Source organism: Stenella coeruleoalba (assembly GCF_951394435.1).
Source record: "Stenella coeruleoalba genome assembly, chromosome: 7".
NCBI classification, from domain to species: domain Eukaryota; kingdom Metazoa; phylum Chordata; class Mammalia; order Artiodactyla; family Delphinidae; genus Stenella; species Stenella coeruleoalba.
This window is the reverse complement of record NC_137153.1, coordinates 21376547-21397415: the sequence shown is the minus strand read 5'-3', so window position 1 is coordinate 21397415 and position 20869 is coordinate 21376547. Positions and strand designations below refer to the sequence as shown.

Genomic DNA, 20869 nt, shown 5'->3' with positions numbered 1-20869 from the left:
ATCTTATTTTTGATAAAGGAAGCAAGAATATAAATAGAGAAAAGACAGCCTCTTCAGTAAATGGTGCTGGAAAACTGGACAGCTACATGTAAAAGAATGAAATTAGAACACTCCCTAACACCATACACAAAAAAAACACTCAAAATGGATTAAAGACTTAAATGTAAGGCCAAACACTATAAAACTCTTAGAGGAAAACATAGCAGAAGACTCTATGACATGAATCACAGCAAGATCCTTTTTGACCCACCTCCTGGAGAAATGGAAATAAAAACAAAAATAAACAAAAGGGACCTAATGAACTTAAAAGTTTTTGCACAGCAAAGGAAAACATAAACAAGACTGAAAGACAACCCTGAAAATGGGAGAAAACATTTGCAGATGAAGCAACTGACAAAGGATTAATCTCCAAATTATACAAGCAGCTCATGCAGCTCAATAACAAAAAAACAAACAACCCAATCCAAAAATGGGCGGAAGACCTAAATAGACATGTCTCCAAAGAAGATATACAGATTGCCAACAAACACATGAAAGAATGATCAACATCACTAATCATCAGAGAAATGCAAATCAAAGCTACAATGAGGTATCACCTCACACCAGTCAGAATGGTCATCATCAAAAAATCTACAAACAATAAATGCTGGAGAGGGTGTGGAGAAAAGGAAACCCTCTTGCACTGTTGGTGGGAATGTAAATTGATACAGCCACTATGGAGAACAGGATGGAGGTTCCTTAAAAAACTAAAAATAGAACTACCATATGACCCAGCAATCCCACTACTGGGCATATACCCTGAGAAAACCATAATTCAAAAAGAGACATGTACCAAAATGTTCATTGCAGCTCTCTTTACAATAGCCAGGACACGGAAGCAACCTACGTGTCCATCGGCAGATGAATGGATTAAGAAGATGTGGCACATATATACAATGGAACATTACTCAGCCGTAAAAAGAAACGAAATTGAGTTATTTGTAGTGAGGTGGATGGACCTAGAGTCTGTCATAAAGAGTGAAGGAAGTCAGAAATAGAAAAACAAATACTGTATGCTAACACATATATATGGAATCAAAAAAAAAAAAAAGGTTCTGAAGAACCTAGGGGCAGGACAGGAATAAAGACGCAGATGTAGAGAATGGACTTGAGGACACGGGGAGGGGGAAGGGTAAGCTGGGACAAAGTGAGAGAGCGGTAGGGACATATATATAGTACCAAATGTAAAATAGATAGCTAGTGGGAAGCAGCTGCATAGCACAGGGAGATCAGCTCCGTGCTCTGTGACCACCTAGAGGGGTGGGATAGGGAAGGTGGGAGGGAGACGCAAGAGGGAGGAGATATGGATATGTATGTATATGTATAGCTGATTCACTTTGTTATTCAGCTGAAGCTAACACACCATTATAAAGCAATTATACTCCAGTAAAGATGTTTTAAAAATAAAAAAATAAAATGGGAAAAATCCAAAAAAAAAAAAAAGAGAAAATAAAAAGCTCACTAGGGCTGCTGTAAGGAGTGTGACTGGAGTCAAGGGTCATTATGAGGCGATTGCAGTGGTGTAAAAGAGACAGACAAGATGGGGGTCGGGGTTGGGCGGGGACAAAAAATCTAAACCTACTTCATTTGGTTCCATGGAAGGAAGGGAAGTGTATTCGTTTCCCAGGGCTGCCATGCCAACAAATTGCCACAAACTTGATGGCTTAAAACAAGAAATTTGTTCTTTCACCGTTCCGGAGGCTAGAAGTGCAAAATCAACGTGTCAACAGGGCTATGCTCCCCCCAAAGGCTCTAGGAAAGGCTTTTTCCTCTTCTTAGCTTCTGATGGCTCCCAGCAGTCCTTGGCATTTCTCAGTTTGTAAATGCATCGCTTCATTCTCTGTCTCTATTTTCACACGGCTTTCTTCCCTCTGTATCTCTTTTGTGTCTCTGTGTCCAAAGCTCCAGCTCTTTTCCCTTATAAAGACACCAGTTATTGGATTGAGGGCCACACTCATCCATTATGACCTCATCTTAACTTGGTTACATCAGTAAAGAAGCTATTTCCAAAAAAAAGTCACTTCACAGGTACCAGGGGTTAGGACTTGAACATCTTTGCAGTGACAGAGTGCAACACACTACAGGAAGTAAAGACATCAAGTATACCTTCCAAGTTCCTATCAGGAGCAACTTAGTCAATGGAGATATTCAATTTACTAAATTGGGAAGAATGAAGGAGAAGCAGTTTGGGGTCCAGTCTGGGGCATGTTACATATGGAATACCAATGAATGCATATGCCAAATTGATAGTTAATATGAAAGTATTAAGCAAAGAAGAAAAGTCTGGGCTGGATATAAATATTAAAATTCAAGGGAGTCAATGAGATTGTCACGCAGAGTATCATGATGCAATACTATAAGCAAAAAATTTTTTCAACAAATTTTAATGCCATCAGAAAACATGCTTATTGACTGAAAGAAGAAATGTACAGAATTGTTACATTTGTGGCCAATTGTATATGTGGCCAATTATGTTTTATGTAAAATATATGACTCTAAATATGCAAATACTTTTTTATATAGAAGAAGAAAGGAAATTGACAAATATTGATAGTGGCTGTCCTGGGTTTTTCTTCTTTTATTTCTTTCTTTCTTTCTTTCTTTCTTTATTTATTTATTTATTTTTGGCTGCGTTGGGTTTTTGTTGCTGTGCGCGGGCTTTCTCTCGTTGCCATGAGCAGGGGCTACACTTTGTTGCAGTGCCCACCAGCTTCTCATTGAGGTGGCTTTTCTTGTTGAGGAGCAAGGGTTCTAGGCACACGGGCTTCAGTAGTTGTGGCACGAGGGCTCAGTAGTCGTGGGGCACAGGCTTAGTTGCTCTGCAGCATGTGGGATCTTCCCGGACCAGGGCTCGAACCCATGTCCCCTGCATTGGTAGGCGGATTCTTAACCACTGTGCCACCAGGGATGTCCCCTGATGGTTACTTTTGATTTCTTATGCTTTGAAGAGTTTTTCAAATTTTCTACAATTGAGTATGTGTTTTTTTAAACAAGGTTTTTTCCAAGACAAGCTGTATTCAGAAATTTAATGTGGCTGGAATATGGGGTGTGAATAAAGAAAAGACTGAAGAAAGGTGAAGCTAAATGGTAGTTATTGAGCCTGGTCTAATTTGCTAAACAAAGCAATTTATTTTTCATCCTATATGCAACAGGGGATTCTAAAAGCCTTGAAAAATGGAAGCGGGATGATTATCTCATGGAATTTAGTTAGCTATTTTTCTGACTGTAGAAGTAACATATTCTCATTATAGAGAATAAAAAATAGAGCTACAGGAAATTACACATCTACTGTTAACATTTTTTCAGTATTTCCTCCCAATATTCTTTTCTATACCTATTTTGCACAGATTAGACCAAATTCTAAACAGCTTCCTTTTTTAAATTCACCATAATATGATAAATCTTTCACAGTGAATTTGAAAATCCCTGAAAGTATAATTTTATTGACTATGTGGCCATACCATGGAAATAATATTATTTACTTACCTATCCTTCTACATTTGAATGTGTTTGTCATTTTTATTTTTAAATAAATTCCAAGTAATGCTGCAATAAGCATCTTTATCCATAAATTTCTACCAGAACATTTATCGAGCACCAAATATGCACGGACACTGCAGGAAATATTGAGAAAGATAAGCTGAATGTCACCTCTCCCTTTCCACCTGGTCCTAGGGCTGCTCCTGGCTTCTGGCATGCAATAATGCCATCTGCCCATTAGAGGGAACTCTCTGCATATTTAAATCAGTCTCCTTGGCGCTGAGCTAAAAGAGCAAACTGGCCAAGCCAGCCATGAAAATGTTTTCTTAGCTGGGTGGTGCAGTTCAATCCCACTGTCTCACATTCCTGGCTGCTGGTGCCCCTATGACTGGCGTCGTTTCGCTAACCTAGTCACTAGCTCTTTTGACCCTAACCAGCCAAGCTCCACCTCGATGCGGCAGCTTTAGGTGCTGAGATGCTCTGGAAGCCGGCCACAAGCACTCAGGTGCCCTCTGAAACATTCCATCCATAAGACTTGAGCTTTCTGGAACCACAAGTTACCATCCATCTATTCTGCTCACCACTTCATCTTCAGTGTCTAGCTAGGTGCCAGGCAGATATTGGACATGTCATAAATATTATTGCGGGAATGACTGAACCAATCCTTTGGTAACTGGAATGACTTGACAAGAACAATGGCCTCCCCTGAGTTCCTGAAAGTTTGTCCTTGAAGTCAAGTCGGTCGAGTCTTCCTGCAGGATTCACTCTGTTGCTAGTTCTGCCCCTGACAAAGGACAGTTTTCCTCTCTGCAGCCTCATTTCCTCAGCTCTTATGATGGACAACTCTACCAGCTTTGAGCGCGAGGGCGTGTGAACAAACTCAGTCAGCTTGTTGATTAGTCATTGGGTACATCACATTCGTACAACCTGAGAAGTATTTTTATAATGCAGAAGCCACGCAGTTAACAAAACCACCTAGAGATATTTTTTAATAAAAATATCTATAACACACTTTCTCCTGCTTCCCCACCCCTCCCCCATCACATTCTAACAAACAAAGATCTCTCTGATACACACCGGGAAGAGAGACTTGTTTAGAGTGTTTAAAAGTCCTGCAGGTGATTCTAATGGGCATGAATACACACACATTCACACACATGCTCACTGGCATGCACCCCATGCCACCCCCATCCCCGGCACACTGAGAGTCATTACTATGGACTAGCTCTTCTACACCCTGGGTGCATATCAAAATCACCCAGAGATTTTTTTTTTAATTATGTTGATGCCCAAGCCAAACCTCAGAAAAATTAAATCAGAACCTCTCAGAAAGAGGCTTGGGCCTCAGGGCCTAGCCCGTCCACAGAACCTTCCAACCTGATGGGTACTACAAGGTGATTAGCACACAGTGACTACGCACAAAGCAGCCCAGAGTGCCGCCTAGTGAGGAAAGCACTGGCCCCAGTTTAGGAGAGAGTAGGCTCAGGTTTATCACTTAATAAGTCAATTCTGGCCTCTGAGGCTTAGTCTCTTTATCTATGAAACAGCAACACTTTTACCGCAGAGAGGGTAGAAGGACCAAATAAAATGATGAGGCGAGTTATTTGTAAATTATAAATAGTTACACATTTGGAAAGGATTATTATGGGGAAATACCACATAAATTTTTTTTTTTTTTTTTTTTGTGGTATGCGGGCCTCTCACTGTTGTGGCCTCTCCCGTTGCGGTACACAGGCTCCGGACGCGCAGGCTCAGCGGCCATGGCTCACGGGCCCAGCCGCTCTGCGGCATGTGGGATCTTCCCGGACCGGGGCACGAACCAGCAACCCCTGCATCAACAGGCGGACTCTCAACCACTGCGCCACCAGGGAAGCCCCACATAAATATTTTTAAATAATTTTTAAAGTATTATTTTAAATTAGTTCAGCCTTGAAATTGACTCAATATTTATCGTGGCATCTGTAAGAAGATTCCTAATTTTTAGCGTTTCAAGCCTGTTGCCCGGTTTCCAAAGTCTTTTGTCACCTCTTTCTTCCCCAGCCAATGCATTCCCAACTCTGTTAAAACACTCACTGACATTATATCTCCAAAAAATCAGCGTATCTCTCACCGCCGTTTCATTCAGTTATTTTACATCATCACAAACTCCCATTATTTTCCTTTAATAATATTTTCTATTAATAAGATGCTAAAGCTAACTGAAGTCCTCTATTCCAGTAGCAGGCTTTTGAAGACCCAAAGTAAATAATCTTTCCTAGGGCTTTCCTGGTGGCGCAGTGGCTGAGAGTCCGCCTGCCAATGCAGGGGACACGGGTTCGTGCCCCGGTCCGGGAAGATCCCACATGCCGCAGAGCGGCTGGGCCCGTGAGCCATGGCCGTTGAGCCTGCGCGTCCGGAGCCTGTGCTCCGCAACGGGAGAAGGCCACAAGAGTGAGAGAAAAAATCTTAAAAAATAATCTTTCCTGGTGCAATTTCAGGCATCACCACCGAGCCAGTCAGAGAACTGTTTCTGAGTAAGGTTCTGCTCTTGACTTCACAAACCATGCCATTCAGGAATAGCAAACCACATGCAGAGTTGTTAAGAAACTCTGAATAGCATAGACTTAACCACTGAACCGCACAAGCTGGCTTTGTCTTAAATAAGTCAACTAGACTTAATTTTAAGATGTGCAGTTAACCTAGAAACTAATGAAACCAGCACAGCAAATGCTTACATATTTTATACGGTTTTTTTCCTAAATTGTGACGGTTTGTAAGTAAGATTTTTGGCCCTGGTTTTGCTTAGTGGCAGATCAGTAAAATTATGTAAACTATGGAGGTGTACTGAAAAGACAGAAGGCAGCTGGTTATGAGTCTGAAACTGGGTGGTAAAGAGAAAGCTCAGGGGCTTCCCTGGTGGCGCAGTGGTTGAGAGTCCACCTGCTGATGCAGGGGACACGGGTTCGTGCCCCGGTCCGGGAAGATCTCACATGCCGCGGAGCGGCTGGGCCCGTGAGCCATGGCCGCTAGCCTGCGCGTCCGGAGCCTGTGCTCCGCAACGGGAGAGGCCACAGCAGTGAGAGGCCCGCGTACAGCAAAAAAAAAAAAAAAAAAAAAAAAAAAGAGAGAAAGCTCAGTGTGAATGGAACGAGCCAAGATGTTGATGACAAGGAAAGGGAGCTCACTCCTTCATGCGTGGGACACAGTCCTACAATGAGGCAAGTAACCCCTCATCTCAATCCCAAAACCCCAACTCATGCTCTATCTACAAGGAAGAAAGAGCCAATGGACAGTTAAAGAATTATCTAAGTTGGAGTGGGACAAGCAGATAAGGTTTTTGTTGTTGATTATGTTTAGGGTTTCACCTCCTCATAGTTTGGAGATGGTGGTTTTCGTGTGTTTATTTGTTTGTAAGAATATATACAGCCAGAGCCATCCAACGTTCCAATGTTATGATTAAATCAGAGAAAGTAAATCCATGTGGAAAACAGAAAAACTCTCTCTTTGAAATCTGAGTCTGCTGTTAAAACTGAGACAGAATACAGGCACATAGGTAAGCTCTAACTCAAATTTAAGAAACAATCAGCAATAAAAGAAAAAGTTTCAACCCTACTGAATCAACTGGAAGATTAAAATACGAGTGGTCCTATTTTACATTAAGACATTTTATTTAGATTCACGGTGTAGGCAGTCTAGGTCAAGGGGATCTCCCTCCTCCCATAAGAATGGAGCCAGTAGAGGTTAAGAGATGTCTTATCCATCTTTATATCCTTTACAACTCCTAGTACAATTGTGCTTCAGATAAGCTGCGCATTCGAATTTCCTGGTGATTTTATTTAAATAAAATAAAAACTGTGTCCATGCCCACACCCAACTCTGCCTCAGGGCCCAGGCATAGGTTTTTGTTGCTGTTGTTGTTTTTGTTTGTTTGTTTTTTACTTTCCCATGTGATTCTCAGTTTCTGAGAACAACTATTCAGCTATTTTCTCAGCTGAATTTAAGCAGAATGTGGTGGAAGAGTAGTGACAAGAAACCAAGAAATCTGGATTCTAGTTTGGGCTCAAATACTAAGAAGCAAAGGACCTTTTGGAAGGCCAGAACTTTGCTCTGCCACATTTCCTTATCTCTGAATTTACAGGGTTGGTCTAAATAATATATAAGAAGACTGCTTCCAGCTCTCAATTTTCATTGCTCTGTTCAATAAATCAGGCTCTTTACAAATTCAGATTTGTCTTTTCTTAATAAGTCTGACACAGGAGAATGTGGAATAATCTTTGAACTAGGACTGGCACTCGATTTTACTCAAGGCTGCCTCTCCAGTTCTTACCATGGCACTTGGCACGGAGCTGATGCAATAAATATTTGATGGTATTTATTGCCATCAATAGTGTAGCTGGTATTTATCGCAAAAAGCAAACTGAGAATACCTGGCTCCTCCCCTTTTTTACAAATGAGCAGACTGGTATTAGAGGCTGTATTTACATGGGCTATAGATGAATGGACATATAGATGAATGTGAATTCCAAACACTCAGCACCTGCTTTCTGCCTTTTACCCACCGCATACGTGCAGACACTCTTCAGTCACATACTACACTTTGTGCCCCTCACGTGGCAACTTAAAAGACAAAAACGTGGTGTGTAACATAAAGGTCCACCTCTGGAACTAGAAAACAGTTATTCGGATGTTTAAAGTAACTGTTTTCTAGGTGAGTAACCTTGAACACATCGTTCAAATTTTCCATCTTCTCGTGTATAAACTGAGATCAGATTACCTTGAATCTACTTTTTTCTAGTGCCAAGAACCTACGATTGGGGGAATAAGCAAGATGAAGCTAACCACAGCTTTCTTTTCCAACATTTTTTATGTCCAGCGGCTAGGATTCTATGGAGATCAAACACGTAGATGGAAGAAGCCATGCTAAGATCAAGAAGAGTTTGTGGGGTTTTTTTTCTAATAAACAACAAACTCTGCAAATATAAAAGAATGTCAGTAAGTTGATTACTCAGGCTGTCTTTTGCATGAGGAGACTAGAATTTGGCACACGGTTCTCCGTCCTCCACAGATACTGTAGGGTGAACTGCCTTGTACACAGTGCGCTCGTCCCAAATCTGCCTTGATGCTGAGGAAATGTATATTAACTGACAGACATGTCTTTAGTGAGGTCCAGGAAGAAATCTTGCCTCTAGGACAGTTTTTGTATTAGAAAAAACAGGAAGTGAAGCATCAAATATGACACTCAGATTTTAAGCAAGGGTGATGGAGGAAATGATGGTGACATGAGCAAATAAAGGAGCACTTTTGGTTTCAGTTATTTCAGAGTCACTGGCCAGAAGATCATCCTAGAGGGATCTTAAGCAGCTGAAGGTCAAGATCAAGTACTGAGGGTCCATCCGTGTATGTATAAAGATGTAAAAACTCTGTTACAACTCACTGTCTTTAGTTCACAGTCTCAAGCCAATAAAAGTAGGTTTTGAACGAATGAAGTGGGTGTCAGAATGGAAGCCAAGCTGTGTCCTCTATAAACCCAGGTATATCAAAGCATAGGTATATATTTGTCCTCACTCTGATTGACTCATTCTCCTCCCTCAACTCCTCATCCCTAGATTGAGAAAGGGAGAAGTCAAGCTGCACAAGGCTTGCAGTTTTCCGGGTTTACTCAAATCAAGGGACTGTTCAGCTTATTATTATTTTCAGATGATCTCCCAGCCTGGTGACTTTTAGGCACACAGCATTAACCTGGAACAAGAGAAGCAGCAGATAAAAGGCTGCACCACCAGATTTTCAGAACAAAACTAAGGGTACAAAGCAACGTGAGGGTCTGGCCAGATTACATCACCCTTGCAGGCATAGGGTATTTCTTTTTTTTTTTTTTACTTAATTTTTAGAGGAGTATAGTTGATTTACAATGTTGTGTTAGTTTCTGCAGTACAGCAAAGTGAATCAGTTATACGTATACATATATCCACTCTCTTTTTTAGGCATAGGGTATTTCTACCCACCTACCTCAGCACAGAGACTGTAGAAGTGAAAAGGCAAAATGACCTCATCGAAAAACAAATGCCGGATGCTAACGCACATATATGGAATCTAAAAAAACAGTATTGATAAACCTAGCGTCAGGGCAGGAATAAAGACGCAGACATAGAGAACAGACTTGAGGACACACTGGGGGAAGGGAAAGCTGGGATGAAGTGAGAGAATAGCATTGACATATATACTCCACCAAACGTAAAATAGATAGCTAGTGGGAAGCAGCCGCATAGCACAGGGAGATCAGCTCGGTGCTTTGTGACCACCTAGAGGGGTGGGATAGGGAGGGTGGGAGGGAGGCTCAAGAGGGAGAGGATATGGGGATATATGTGTACATATAGCTGATTCGCTTTGTTGTACAGCAGAAACTAACACACCATTGTAAACAATTATACTCCAATAAAGATATAAAAATTTAATTAATTTTTTAAAAACCTACACTCCAAACGATAAAAATTTGCCACCTCTCCACAATGTAACTCATCTCAACTAACAAAATTGGTTTGCCTTAGTAAAATTTGACATTTCAATGAAAAAAAAAAATGACCTCATCAGAAGAAGAAAGGACATTCTCCAATATATGAACAACTGAAGGTAGCAGTTCACAAACCAGGTAGAATCCCCACACACTTCTTCCCAGCCCACCCCACATCCACTCCCCCAAACACGTACTCCCACATTTGATAACATCGTTTGATTCAGATAGAAGGACTTAGAAAGAGGCTGCGGCTCCAGCCACATAAGAACGCACCTGGAAAATACCACCTTTATTTTATTTCTGCCGTACTAATTCTATGGCACTACCCAGATTGGTGTGACCTGAGGAATCAGTATGAAAAACCATGTTTTCTGGAAAGAACATGTTTTTCAATTCCAGCTCTTTGGTTTACTAGCTGGAACACACTTTTTGGAACCTCATTTTTTTTAATCTATAAAATGAGAACGGGGTAGGGAGGTGGGATGAATTGGGAGATTGGGACTGACATATATACACTATTGATACTATGTATAAAATAGATAACTAATGAAAACCTACTGTATAGCACAGGGAACTCTACTCAGCGCTCTGTGGTGACCTAAATGGGAAGGAAATCCAAAAAAGAGGGGATATATGTATACATATAGCTGACTCACTTTGCTGTACAGTAGAAACTAACACAACACTGTAAAGCAAATATACGCCAACAAAAATTTTAAAGTTAAAAAAGTAAAATGAGAACAATGCTGAGCTTACAGTGTCATTTGGGGGATTGAAACTAATGTACATAAATGTACATAATAGAATTGACCTTCCTGTATGATTGCTCCCAGCTGCAGAATCTTCCACCTGCCATTATTTTAATGTCTGTCTCCACTGTGGTTTCTCCAGACACAAGCCTGGTCTTGTTTGTTTCTGATTTTCCAAGGAAGACCACAGAGTCTGGCACATTGTAAGTGGAAATGGGATAACAGTTGCTTTGAACTGTAGCAGGCTCTGTACCTAGTCACTTTTACACTCTGAGGCCTGTGGAGAAAGCTCACAGCTCTTAGCCCAGCATTTTAATCATTGTAGAACCCTAAGAAAGATAACGAGCTAGTTGAATGAATGAATGAATGGATGGATGGGTGAAGACATCTCTGTGAGGCAGTTTATGAAAATGAAATTGATAAAATCATCTAAGAAATTGTATAAGCAGTAATGGGGCTCAACTTACCAATAATCAAAGATTGGTGATGTGATTCTTCTTTACTTTAGGACCTAATCAGTACCAGGCAAAGAAAGAGTCTAGGGCACTGGAAGAATTGAGGAAATTTTTAATTGTGAGAACTACAGGTTATCCCAGATTATGGTAAACAATTACCAAAGTGGAACCGGAAGAACAGTACACTAAAGAAAATATTTATCTTATAGGAGAATTATTATTATAAGCTGTGTGGGAAATAGTGGGATAAATAACAAACAACTCATAATATTTCTGGACCTTTCATTAGATTCTGGAAAGAAAGGTATCAGTATTTCTGGGCATGGCTTTTCTACATTGTGATTTTTAATGAGGTATGTAGCATCACCCCAAGAGATACTCCGGCATTTTTAGTAGCTTTTTATTCATCCACTTAAGGAAATACTTCATTTTAACTCAATGTGGATTCTCCCCTTGGTAGGGCTTTTTAGAGCAAGCTAATTTCCTTCTACTTAAAATCCTTTTGTCGCACTTATGCCTAGATTCAATTAATCTCTCAAAGAACTTTTCAAGTTCAGACTTTACCATTTAGTTCCATCAGTGAGATGGACCACTACAAATCAGGGGCTAACAAAAAGTAGGGTCTTAAAAAAAAATTTTTTTAATTAAAAAAAAATGAAGCGTCTAGGAATGGAGTCCAATTCCTTATTCACTAACACTTTAAAATACTGTTTAAAAATTCCCTGTCTCATTTTCCCAAAGTAGAGTTAAAATACTTTCACAAATACGGCTCATAAAAGCATTGTTGCTGACAAGGAATTTGAGTGCTTCCAAATCACTTTGGAAATATAAAATGTGACATAAATGCTTACTTGAAAAATGACATGTGACACAGTTGCTATTTTTACTACCTGTCTAACAAGAACCCACGCAGACTTTTCTAAAATAGCTGAGTTAGAAGCCAAGAAGGAATTCAAGCCAAGATATTGAATGCTGCACTTTGATTTCAGAGGCAATGCATATTCAGACCCATTGCAATTGTTCTTGCAATCCAAGAATGGAGCAGATTCCTTGGGGGAAAAAAAAAAAAAGCTCGCTAATCTGGAAGACCTCTCCCCTTAGACCTCCTTTGAAAATAGAGGTTCCAACTCCAGACAGCTATCTCCAACAAGCATCATCACCAAAGGGCCTCTCTTCCCTTTTCTCCCCTGCTATGCAAATTCACTTAAAGTAGATATAATGCATGACTAACAAGTTCAGCAGCAAGCAAAAATCAAAAGGGCAATTGATGACATTAATGAGCACCTGTAGTGCCCTGCGTGTGGTATAGACATCACCTCAAGGTAAGGATTTTCCTTTGGGATCCCAAACAGTTCCAACAGTTTCTACATATTGATTAGAAGAGATCAATGGGAAAAAATTCTCTCATTTTTTCTCCCCTCACTTTTCCCCAAGTTTACCATCTGATCACCAAACATCAATTGGCCATTGACTCTGGATATAAAATGCTGGCACACATAATCATCCCTGTCACTATTCCCAATTAAAATTTACTTTATACAGTTGTAGCTGTATACTGTCTTCATAAATACGGGAGATAAGCGGAAGTGTGGAGAGAAGCCAGGAGTTCCATTGCTGCCGGTTGTCATTAGTGCAATCCAGACACCTGAGATGACCATGATTCCTGGTTGTTGGTTTTGACTTTGCTTGACCTACACTCTGGACCTGAGGAAGACACTCCCAAGTGAATGTCACAGAAGGATTCTCCCCAGAAGATCAGGGGGCTAAAACCTAAACTAAAGAAACCTAACCAAGTTGCCAATCAAAAGGCAAGGAAAAGACAAGGGTCAAAACCCTGTTTCCTCTGAGTTTAGGAAATCATAACTCTGATGCTTTCTTTGATTTCGTTTAAATCAATGTGTCTACTTATAAAGCACATACTGTTACTTGCTATTGTTCTACACACTGAGCGGCTGGAAGTGGGGGAAGATAAAGTGGCATTAAGAAGTAGTCTTTGACTTTAGAAGCTGAAAGTTTCCCTGCAGGAACAAGATTTATCCACGTGTTTGATATAAAACGATAGGAGCCAGGATAATCACTAAATCCCGCCATACCAACTGTAGTGCTGGAGGAACTTAGAGAAGAGGGGAGGAATCAAAGTCTTCACAAGGAGGTAGAGACTGCACTGTGGTCCAGCAGATAGAACTTGGATAGGAGCTGAGTCATGGATGAAACATTCAGGAAGAACAGAATGCCATCCCAGGAGAATTCTAAGCATGGTGCCCTCTGGTTCCACCCTCACCCCCAGCACCAGTTCATTAAAATCTCACTTTTGGAACCATGATGTGGTAGAGAGCACCTTGCTTTGGCATCAGATAGGTGTATTTCCAACCCCAGCTCTGCCACTATGAGCCCTTTGAACTCTGCTAAATTGTGAAACATCTATGAAGCTCTATTTTCTTATGTGCGATAATGGTATCTATCTTGCAGAGCTATTGAGATCATAAAACAAAGTGGGTACCAAGCTAGCTCTTAGACGTTCAAATAGCACTAGTTTACTTTCACCGTCGGAGCACACGAACAGTCATATCTGTGGTAGAGAGTGTTATTTATCCACCAAAGTCTCTCCTTCTTCCATAGTAACAGAGTGGTGGCTGAGCCTGTGCATACCCAGCCAGAGACTGCACTTGCCAGCAACCCTGGCAGCTACCTGATCTGTGTGACTTTGTTCCTGCCAGTGGCACAGAGGCAGAAGGGATGTGCATCTCTTCCAGGCCTGGGCTTGAAAAGAGCCTGTCACTTTGTCCTCTTCCTGTGAGTTAGAAGATGGATTTGCCTTGAAACCCAATTCTGACCATGCAGATGAGTAGTACCTTATCATGCAGCAAAGAAACAAGTTGCAAGGAACCTAGAACCATTCTCCCACTCCCCACAAAGTGACTATGCAGAGAACAGTCCACCTACCCTCCAGGATCAGTACAGAAAAGAGAAATAAACTTCTTCGCTCTTTTAGTCACTCTCCTCTTGGGTCTCTTGATATCTCCACTTAGACTTTTCACCTAACTAGTACAAGATCTCATTTATCCTTTAAAAAGTAGTCTCTTTTTAGGTAAGTCAGATATTATCCCCCATTTGACAGATGAACAACCTAAAGACAAGGGAAGTCTAAGTCTATCTGCCATGTCAATGCTATCCTGTCACTGATTCCCAGAGCCCCAGTCTTCGCACGTGACAACTTTGTCCCTTCTTATGCCTGAGACTGCGAACAGAAGAAGCATTTAGATTTAGGTGTTGATGAAAGTTTGACAGGGTTGAATATTACATTTCAAATATAGAATCAGGAGACTAGATTTTAAATTAAGCAGCACATTGCAAATGGTTTCGTAATTATCGCTATTATACATGTGTTGCTACTGCAAAATTTTAAGAAGCACCGGAAGATGTAATTGCAACACAGAGTTCTGGAATCCAGGGCAGAAATGTTTGGCATTGGGGGTAATTTACACCCGTAATGTAATTAAATAGGAGACAATTTGCATTCAGATTTGCATGTTACAGTATTTTTTTCTGATTACAAATTTTTTTAAAAAAAAAAAGCTTTGGCAAGCTAGGAGGTTTCTGAGTGTTCTGACAATTAGTATTTTAGACAAATGACATTGGGAAAAAGGACTTTCTAATCCTTTTCTGGAGTCTTAGAGTTTGCCAAGGAAATAAGCTGTCTGTCAGATATTTTAATATGAAACATGCTGTGATAAATAACTGTTTTCACTCCCACATTATTTTTCTTCAAATGTATTTATAAAGATTTCTCAAGGCTTCCGGGAAGATGGCAGAAGAGTAAGACACGGAGATCACCTTCCTCCCCACAGATACATCAGAAATACATCTACACGTGGAACAACTCCTACAGAACACCTACTGAACGCTGGCAGAAGACCTCAGACCTCCCAAAACGCAAGAAACCCCCCACGTACCTAAGTAGGGCAAAAGAAAAAAGAATAAACACAGACAAAACGATAGGGACGGGACCTGCACCAGTGGGAGGGAGCTGTGAAGGAGGAAAGGTTTCTACACACTAGAAGCCCCTTCGTGGGCGGAGACTACGGGTGGCGGAGGGGGAAAGCTTCGGAGCCGCGGAGGAGAGCACAGCAACAGGGGTGCGGGGGGCAAAGCGGAGAGAGTCCCGCACAGAGGATCAGGGCCTACCAGCACTCACCAGCTCGAGAGGCTTGTCGGCTCACCCGCCGGGGCGGGCGGGGCCTGGAGTTGAGGCTCGGGCTTCAGTCGGAGCGCAGGGAGAGGACTGGGGTTGGCGGCGTGAACACAGCCTGCAAGGGCTAGTGCGCCACGGCTGGCCGGGAGGGAGTCCGGGGAAAAGTCTGGACCTGCCGAAGAGGCAAGAGACTTTTTCTTCCCTCTTTGTTTCCTGGTGCGCGAGGAGAGGGGATTAAGAACGCTGCTTAAAGGAGCTCCAGAGACGGGCGCGAGCCACGGCTAAAAGCGCGGACCCCAGAGTCGGGCATAGCTAAGGCTGTTGCTGCCGCCACCAAAAAGCCTGTGTGCGAGCACAGGTCACTCTCCACACACCCCTTCCGGGGACCTTGTGCAGCCCGCCACTGCCAGCGTCCCGGGATCCAGGGACAACTTCCCCGGAAGAACGCGCGGCGCACCTCAGGCTAGTGCAACGTCACGCCGGCCTCTGCCGTCGCAGGCTCGCCCCGCCCTCCGTGCCCCGCCCTCCACCCCCCCTCCGCCAGAGTGAGCCAGAGCCCACGAATCAGCGGCTCCTTTAACCCCGTCCTGTCTGAGCGAAGAACAGACGCCCTCCGGCGACCTACATGCAGAGGCGGGGCCCAATCCAAAGCTGAGCCGCTGGGAGTTGTGAGAACAAAGAAGAGAAAGGGAAATCTCTCCCAGCAGCCTCAGGAGCAGCGGATTAAAGCTCCACAATCAACTTGCTGTACCCTGCATCTGTGGAACACCTGAATAGTCAACGAATCATCCCAAATTGAGGAGGTGGACTTTCAGAGAAAGATTTATTATTTTTTCCTGTTTTTGTGAGTGTGTATGTGTATGCCTCTGTTGTGAGATTTTGTCTGTATTGCTTTGCTTCCACCATTTGTCCTAGGGTTCTAGCCTTCCTTTTTTTTTTAATTTTTTTCTTAATAATTATTTTTTATTTTGATAAATTTATTTTATTTTACTTTATATTCTTTCTTTCTTTCCTTCTTTCCTTCCTCCCTCCCTTCTTTCTTTCTTTCTTTTTTTCTTTCTTTCTTTCTTCTACTAATTCTTTCTTTCTACTTTTTCTCCCTTTTATTCTGAGCCGTGTGGATGAAAGGCTCTTGGTGCTGCAGCCAGGAGTCAGTGCTGTGCCTCTGAGGTGGGAGAGCCAACTTCAGGACAATGGTCCACAAGAAACCTCCCAGCTCCACGTAATATCAAACGGCGAAAATCTCCCAGAGATCTCCATCTCAACACCGGCAACCAGCTTCACTCAACGACCAGCAAGCTACAGTGCTGGACATCCTATGCCAAACAACTAGTAAGACAGGAACACAACCCCACACATTAGCAGAGAGGCTGCCTAAAATCATAATAAGTCCACAGACACCCCAAAACACACCACCAGACGTGGACCTGCCCACCAGAAAGACAAGATCCAGCCTCATCCACCAGAACACAGGCACTAGTCCCCTCCACCAGGAAGCTTACACAACCCACTGAACCAAACTTAGCCACTGGAGACAGACACCAAAAACAATGGGAACTACAAACCTGCAGCCTGCAAAAAGGAGACCCCAAACACAGTAAGATAAGCAAAATGAGAAGACAGAAAAACACACAGCAGATGAAGGAGCAAAATAAAAACCCACCAGACCTAATGAATGAAGAGGAAATAGGCAGTCTACCTGAAAAAAAATTCAGAATAATGATACTAAAGATGATCCAAAATCTTGGAAATAGAATGGACAAAATGCAAGAAACATTTAACAAGACCTAGAATAACTAAAGGTGAAACAAACAATGATGAACAATACAATAAATGAAATTAAAAATACTCTAGATGGGATCAATAGCAGAATAACTGAGGCAGAAGAACAGATAAGTGACCTGGAAGATAAAATAGTGGAAATAACTACTGCAGAGCAGAATAAAGAAAAAAGAGTGAAAAGAACTGAGGACAGTCTCAGAGACCTCTGGGACAACATTAAATGCACCAACATTCGAATTATAGGGGTTCCAGAAGAAGAAGAGAAAAAGAAAGGGACTGAGAAAATATTTGAAGAGATTATAGTTGAAAACTTCCCTAATATGGGAAAGGAAATAGTTAACCAAATCCAGGAAGCACAGAAAGTCCCATACAGGATAAATCCAAGGAGAAATACGCCAAGACACATATTAATCAAACTGTCAAAAATTAAATACAAAGAAAACATATTAAAAGCAGCAAGTGAAAAACAACAAATAACACACAAGGGAATCCCCATAAGGTTAACAGCTGATCTTTCAGCAGAAACTCTACAAGCCAGAAGGGACTGGCAGGACATATTTAAAGTGATGAAGGAGAAAAACCTGCAACCAAGATTACTCTACCCAGCAAGGATCTCATTCAGATTTGATGGAGAAATTAAAACCTTTACAGACAAGCAAAAGCTGAGAGAGTTCAGCACCACCAAACCAGCTTTACAACAAATGCTAAACGAACTTCTCTACGCAAGAAACACAAGAGAAGGAAAAGACCTACAACAACAAACCCAAAACAATTAAGAAAATGGGAATAGGAAGATACATATTGATAATTACCTTAAATGTAAATGGACTAAATGCTCCCACCAAAAGACACAGATTGGCTAAATGGGTACAAAAACAAGACCCATATATTTGCTGTCTACAAGAGACCCACTTCAGACCTAGGGACACATACAGACTGAAAGTAAGGGGATGGAAAAAGATATTTCATGCAAATGCAAACCAAAAGAAAGCTGGACTAGCAATTCTCATATCAGACAAAATAGACTTAAAAATAAAGACTATTAGAAGAGACAAAGAAGGACACTACATAATGATCAAGGGATCGATCCAAGAAGATATAACAATTGTAAATATTTATGCACCCAACATAGGAGCACCTCAATACATAAGGCAAATACTAACAGCCATAAAAGGGGAAATCGACAGTAACACATTCATAGTAGGGGACTTTAACACCCCACTTTCACCAATGGACAGATCATCCAAAATGAAAATAAATCAGGAAACACAAGCTTTAAATGACACATTAAACAAGATGGACTTAATTGATATTTATAGGACATTCCATCCAAAAACAACAGAATACACATTTTTCTCAAGTGCTCATGGAACATTCTCCAGGACAGATCATATCTTGGGTCACAAGTCAAGCCTTGGTAAATTTAAGAAAATTGAAATTGTTTCAAGTATCTTTTCCAACCACAAAGCTATGAGATGAGATATCAATTACAGGAAAAGATCTGTAAAAATACAAACACATGGAGGATAAACAATACACAATAACAAAGCGATCACTAAAGAAATCAAAGAGGAAATTAAAAAAATACCTAGAAACAAATGACAATGGAGACATGATGACCCAAAATCTATGGGATGCAGCAAAAGCAGTTCTAAGAGGGAAGTTTATAGCAATACAATCCTACCTTAAGAAACAGGAAACATCTCGAATAAAGAACCTAACCTTGCACCTAAAGCAATTAGAGAAAGAAGAACAAAAAACCCCAAAGTTAGCAGAAGGAAAGAAATCATAAAAATCAGATCAGAAATAAATGAAAAAGAAATGAAGGAAATGATAGCAAAGATTAATAAAACTAAAAGCTGGTTCTTTGAGAAGATAAACAAAATTTGATAAACCATTAGCTAGACTCATCAAGAAAAAAAGGGAGAAGACTCAAATCAATAGAATTAGAAATGAAAAAGGAGAAGTAACAACTGACACTGCAGAAATACGAAAGATCATGAGAGATTACTACAAGCAACTCTATGCCAATAAAATGGACAACCTGGAAGAAATGGACAAATTCTTAGACATGCACAACCTGCCAAGACTGAATCAGGAAGAAATAGAAAATATGAGCAGACCAATCACAAGCACTGAAATTGAAACTGTGATTAAAATTTTCCAACAAACAAAAGCCCAGGACCAGATGGCTTCACAGGCGAATTCTACCAAACATTTAGAGAAGAGCTAACACCTATCCTTCTCAAAGTCTTCCAAAATATAGCAGAGGGAGGAACATTCTGAAACTCATTCTACGAGGCCATCATCACCCTGATACCAAAACCAGACAAGGATGTCACAAAGAAAGAAAACTACAGGCCAATATCACTGATGAACATAGATGCAAAAATCCTCAACAAAATACTAGCAAACAGAATCCAACAGCACATTAAAAGGATCATACACCATGATCAAGTGGGGTTTATTCCAGGAATGCAAGGATTCTTCAATATATGCAAAACCATCAATGTGATAAACCATATTAACAAATTGAAGGAGAAAAATCATATGATCATCTCAATAGATGCAGAGAAAGCTTTCGACAAAATTCAACACCGATTTATGATAAAAACCCTGCAGAAAGTAGGCATAGAGGGAACTTTCCTCAACATAATAAAGGCCATATATGACAAACCCACAGCCAACATCATCCTCAATGGTGAAAAACTGAAAGCATTTCCACTAAGATCAGGAACAAGACAAGGTTGCCCACTCTCACCACTCTTATTCCACATGGTTTTGGAAGTTTTAGCCACAGCAATCAGAGAAGAAAAGGAAATAAAAGGAATCCAAATCGGAAAAGAAGAAGTAAAGCTGTCACTGTTTGCAGATGACATGATACTATACATAGAGAATCCTAAAGATGCTACCAGAAAACTACTAGAGCTAATCAATGAATTTGGTAAAGTAGCAGGATACAAAATTAATGCACAGAAATCTCTGACATTCCTATACACTAATGATGAAAAATCTGAAAGTGAAATCAAGAAAACATTCCCATTTACCATTGCAACAAAAAGAATAAAATATCTAGGGATAAACCTACCTAAGGAGACAAAAGACCTGTATGCAGAAAATTATAAGACACTGATGAAAGAAATTAAAGATGATACCAACAGATGGAGAGATATACCATGTTCTTGGATTGGAAGAATCAACATTTTGAAAATGACTCTACTACCCAAAGCAATCTACAGATTCAATGCAATCCCTATCAAACTACCACTGGTATTTTTCACAGAACTAGAACAAAAAATTTCACAATTTTATGGAAACACAAAAGACCCCGAATAGCCAAAGTAATCTTGAGAATTAAAAACGGAGCTGGAGGAATCTGGCTCCCTGACTTCAGACTATACTACAAAGCTACAGTAATCAAGACAGAATGGTACTGGCACAAAAACAGAAAGCTAGATCAATGGAACAGGATAGAAATCCCAGAGATAAACCCATGCACATATGGTCACCTTATCTTTGATAAAGGAGGCAGGAATATACAGTAGAGAAAGGACAGCCTCTTCAATAAGTGGTGCTGGGAAAACTGGACTGGTACATATAAAATTATGAGATTAGATCACTCCCTAACACCACACACAAAAATAAGCTCAAAATGGATTAAAGACCTAAATGTAAGGCCAGA

At 40.9% G+C, this 20869-nt stretch overlaps 1 long non-coding RNA gene across 1 annotated transcript in view; it reads right to left on the bottom strand.

Moving 5' to 3' along the window:
* The window catches only part of LOC307189357, a 260015-nt gene extending 244143 nt beyond the window's left edge, over window positions 1–15872 (bottom strand). Inside the window, exon 1 of the long non-coding RNA XR_013829165.1 lies at window positions 15409–15872. This is a non-coding gene — a long non-coding RNA (uncharacterized lncRNA). The remainder of the gene's footprint in view (window positions 1–15408) is intronic.
* Window positions 15873–20869: the final 4997 nt, after the last annotated feature.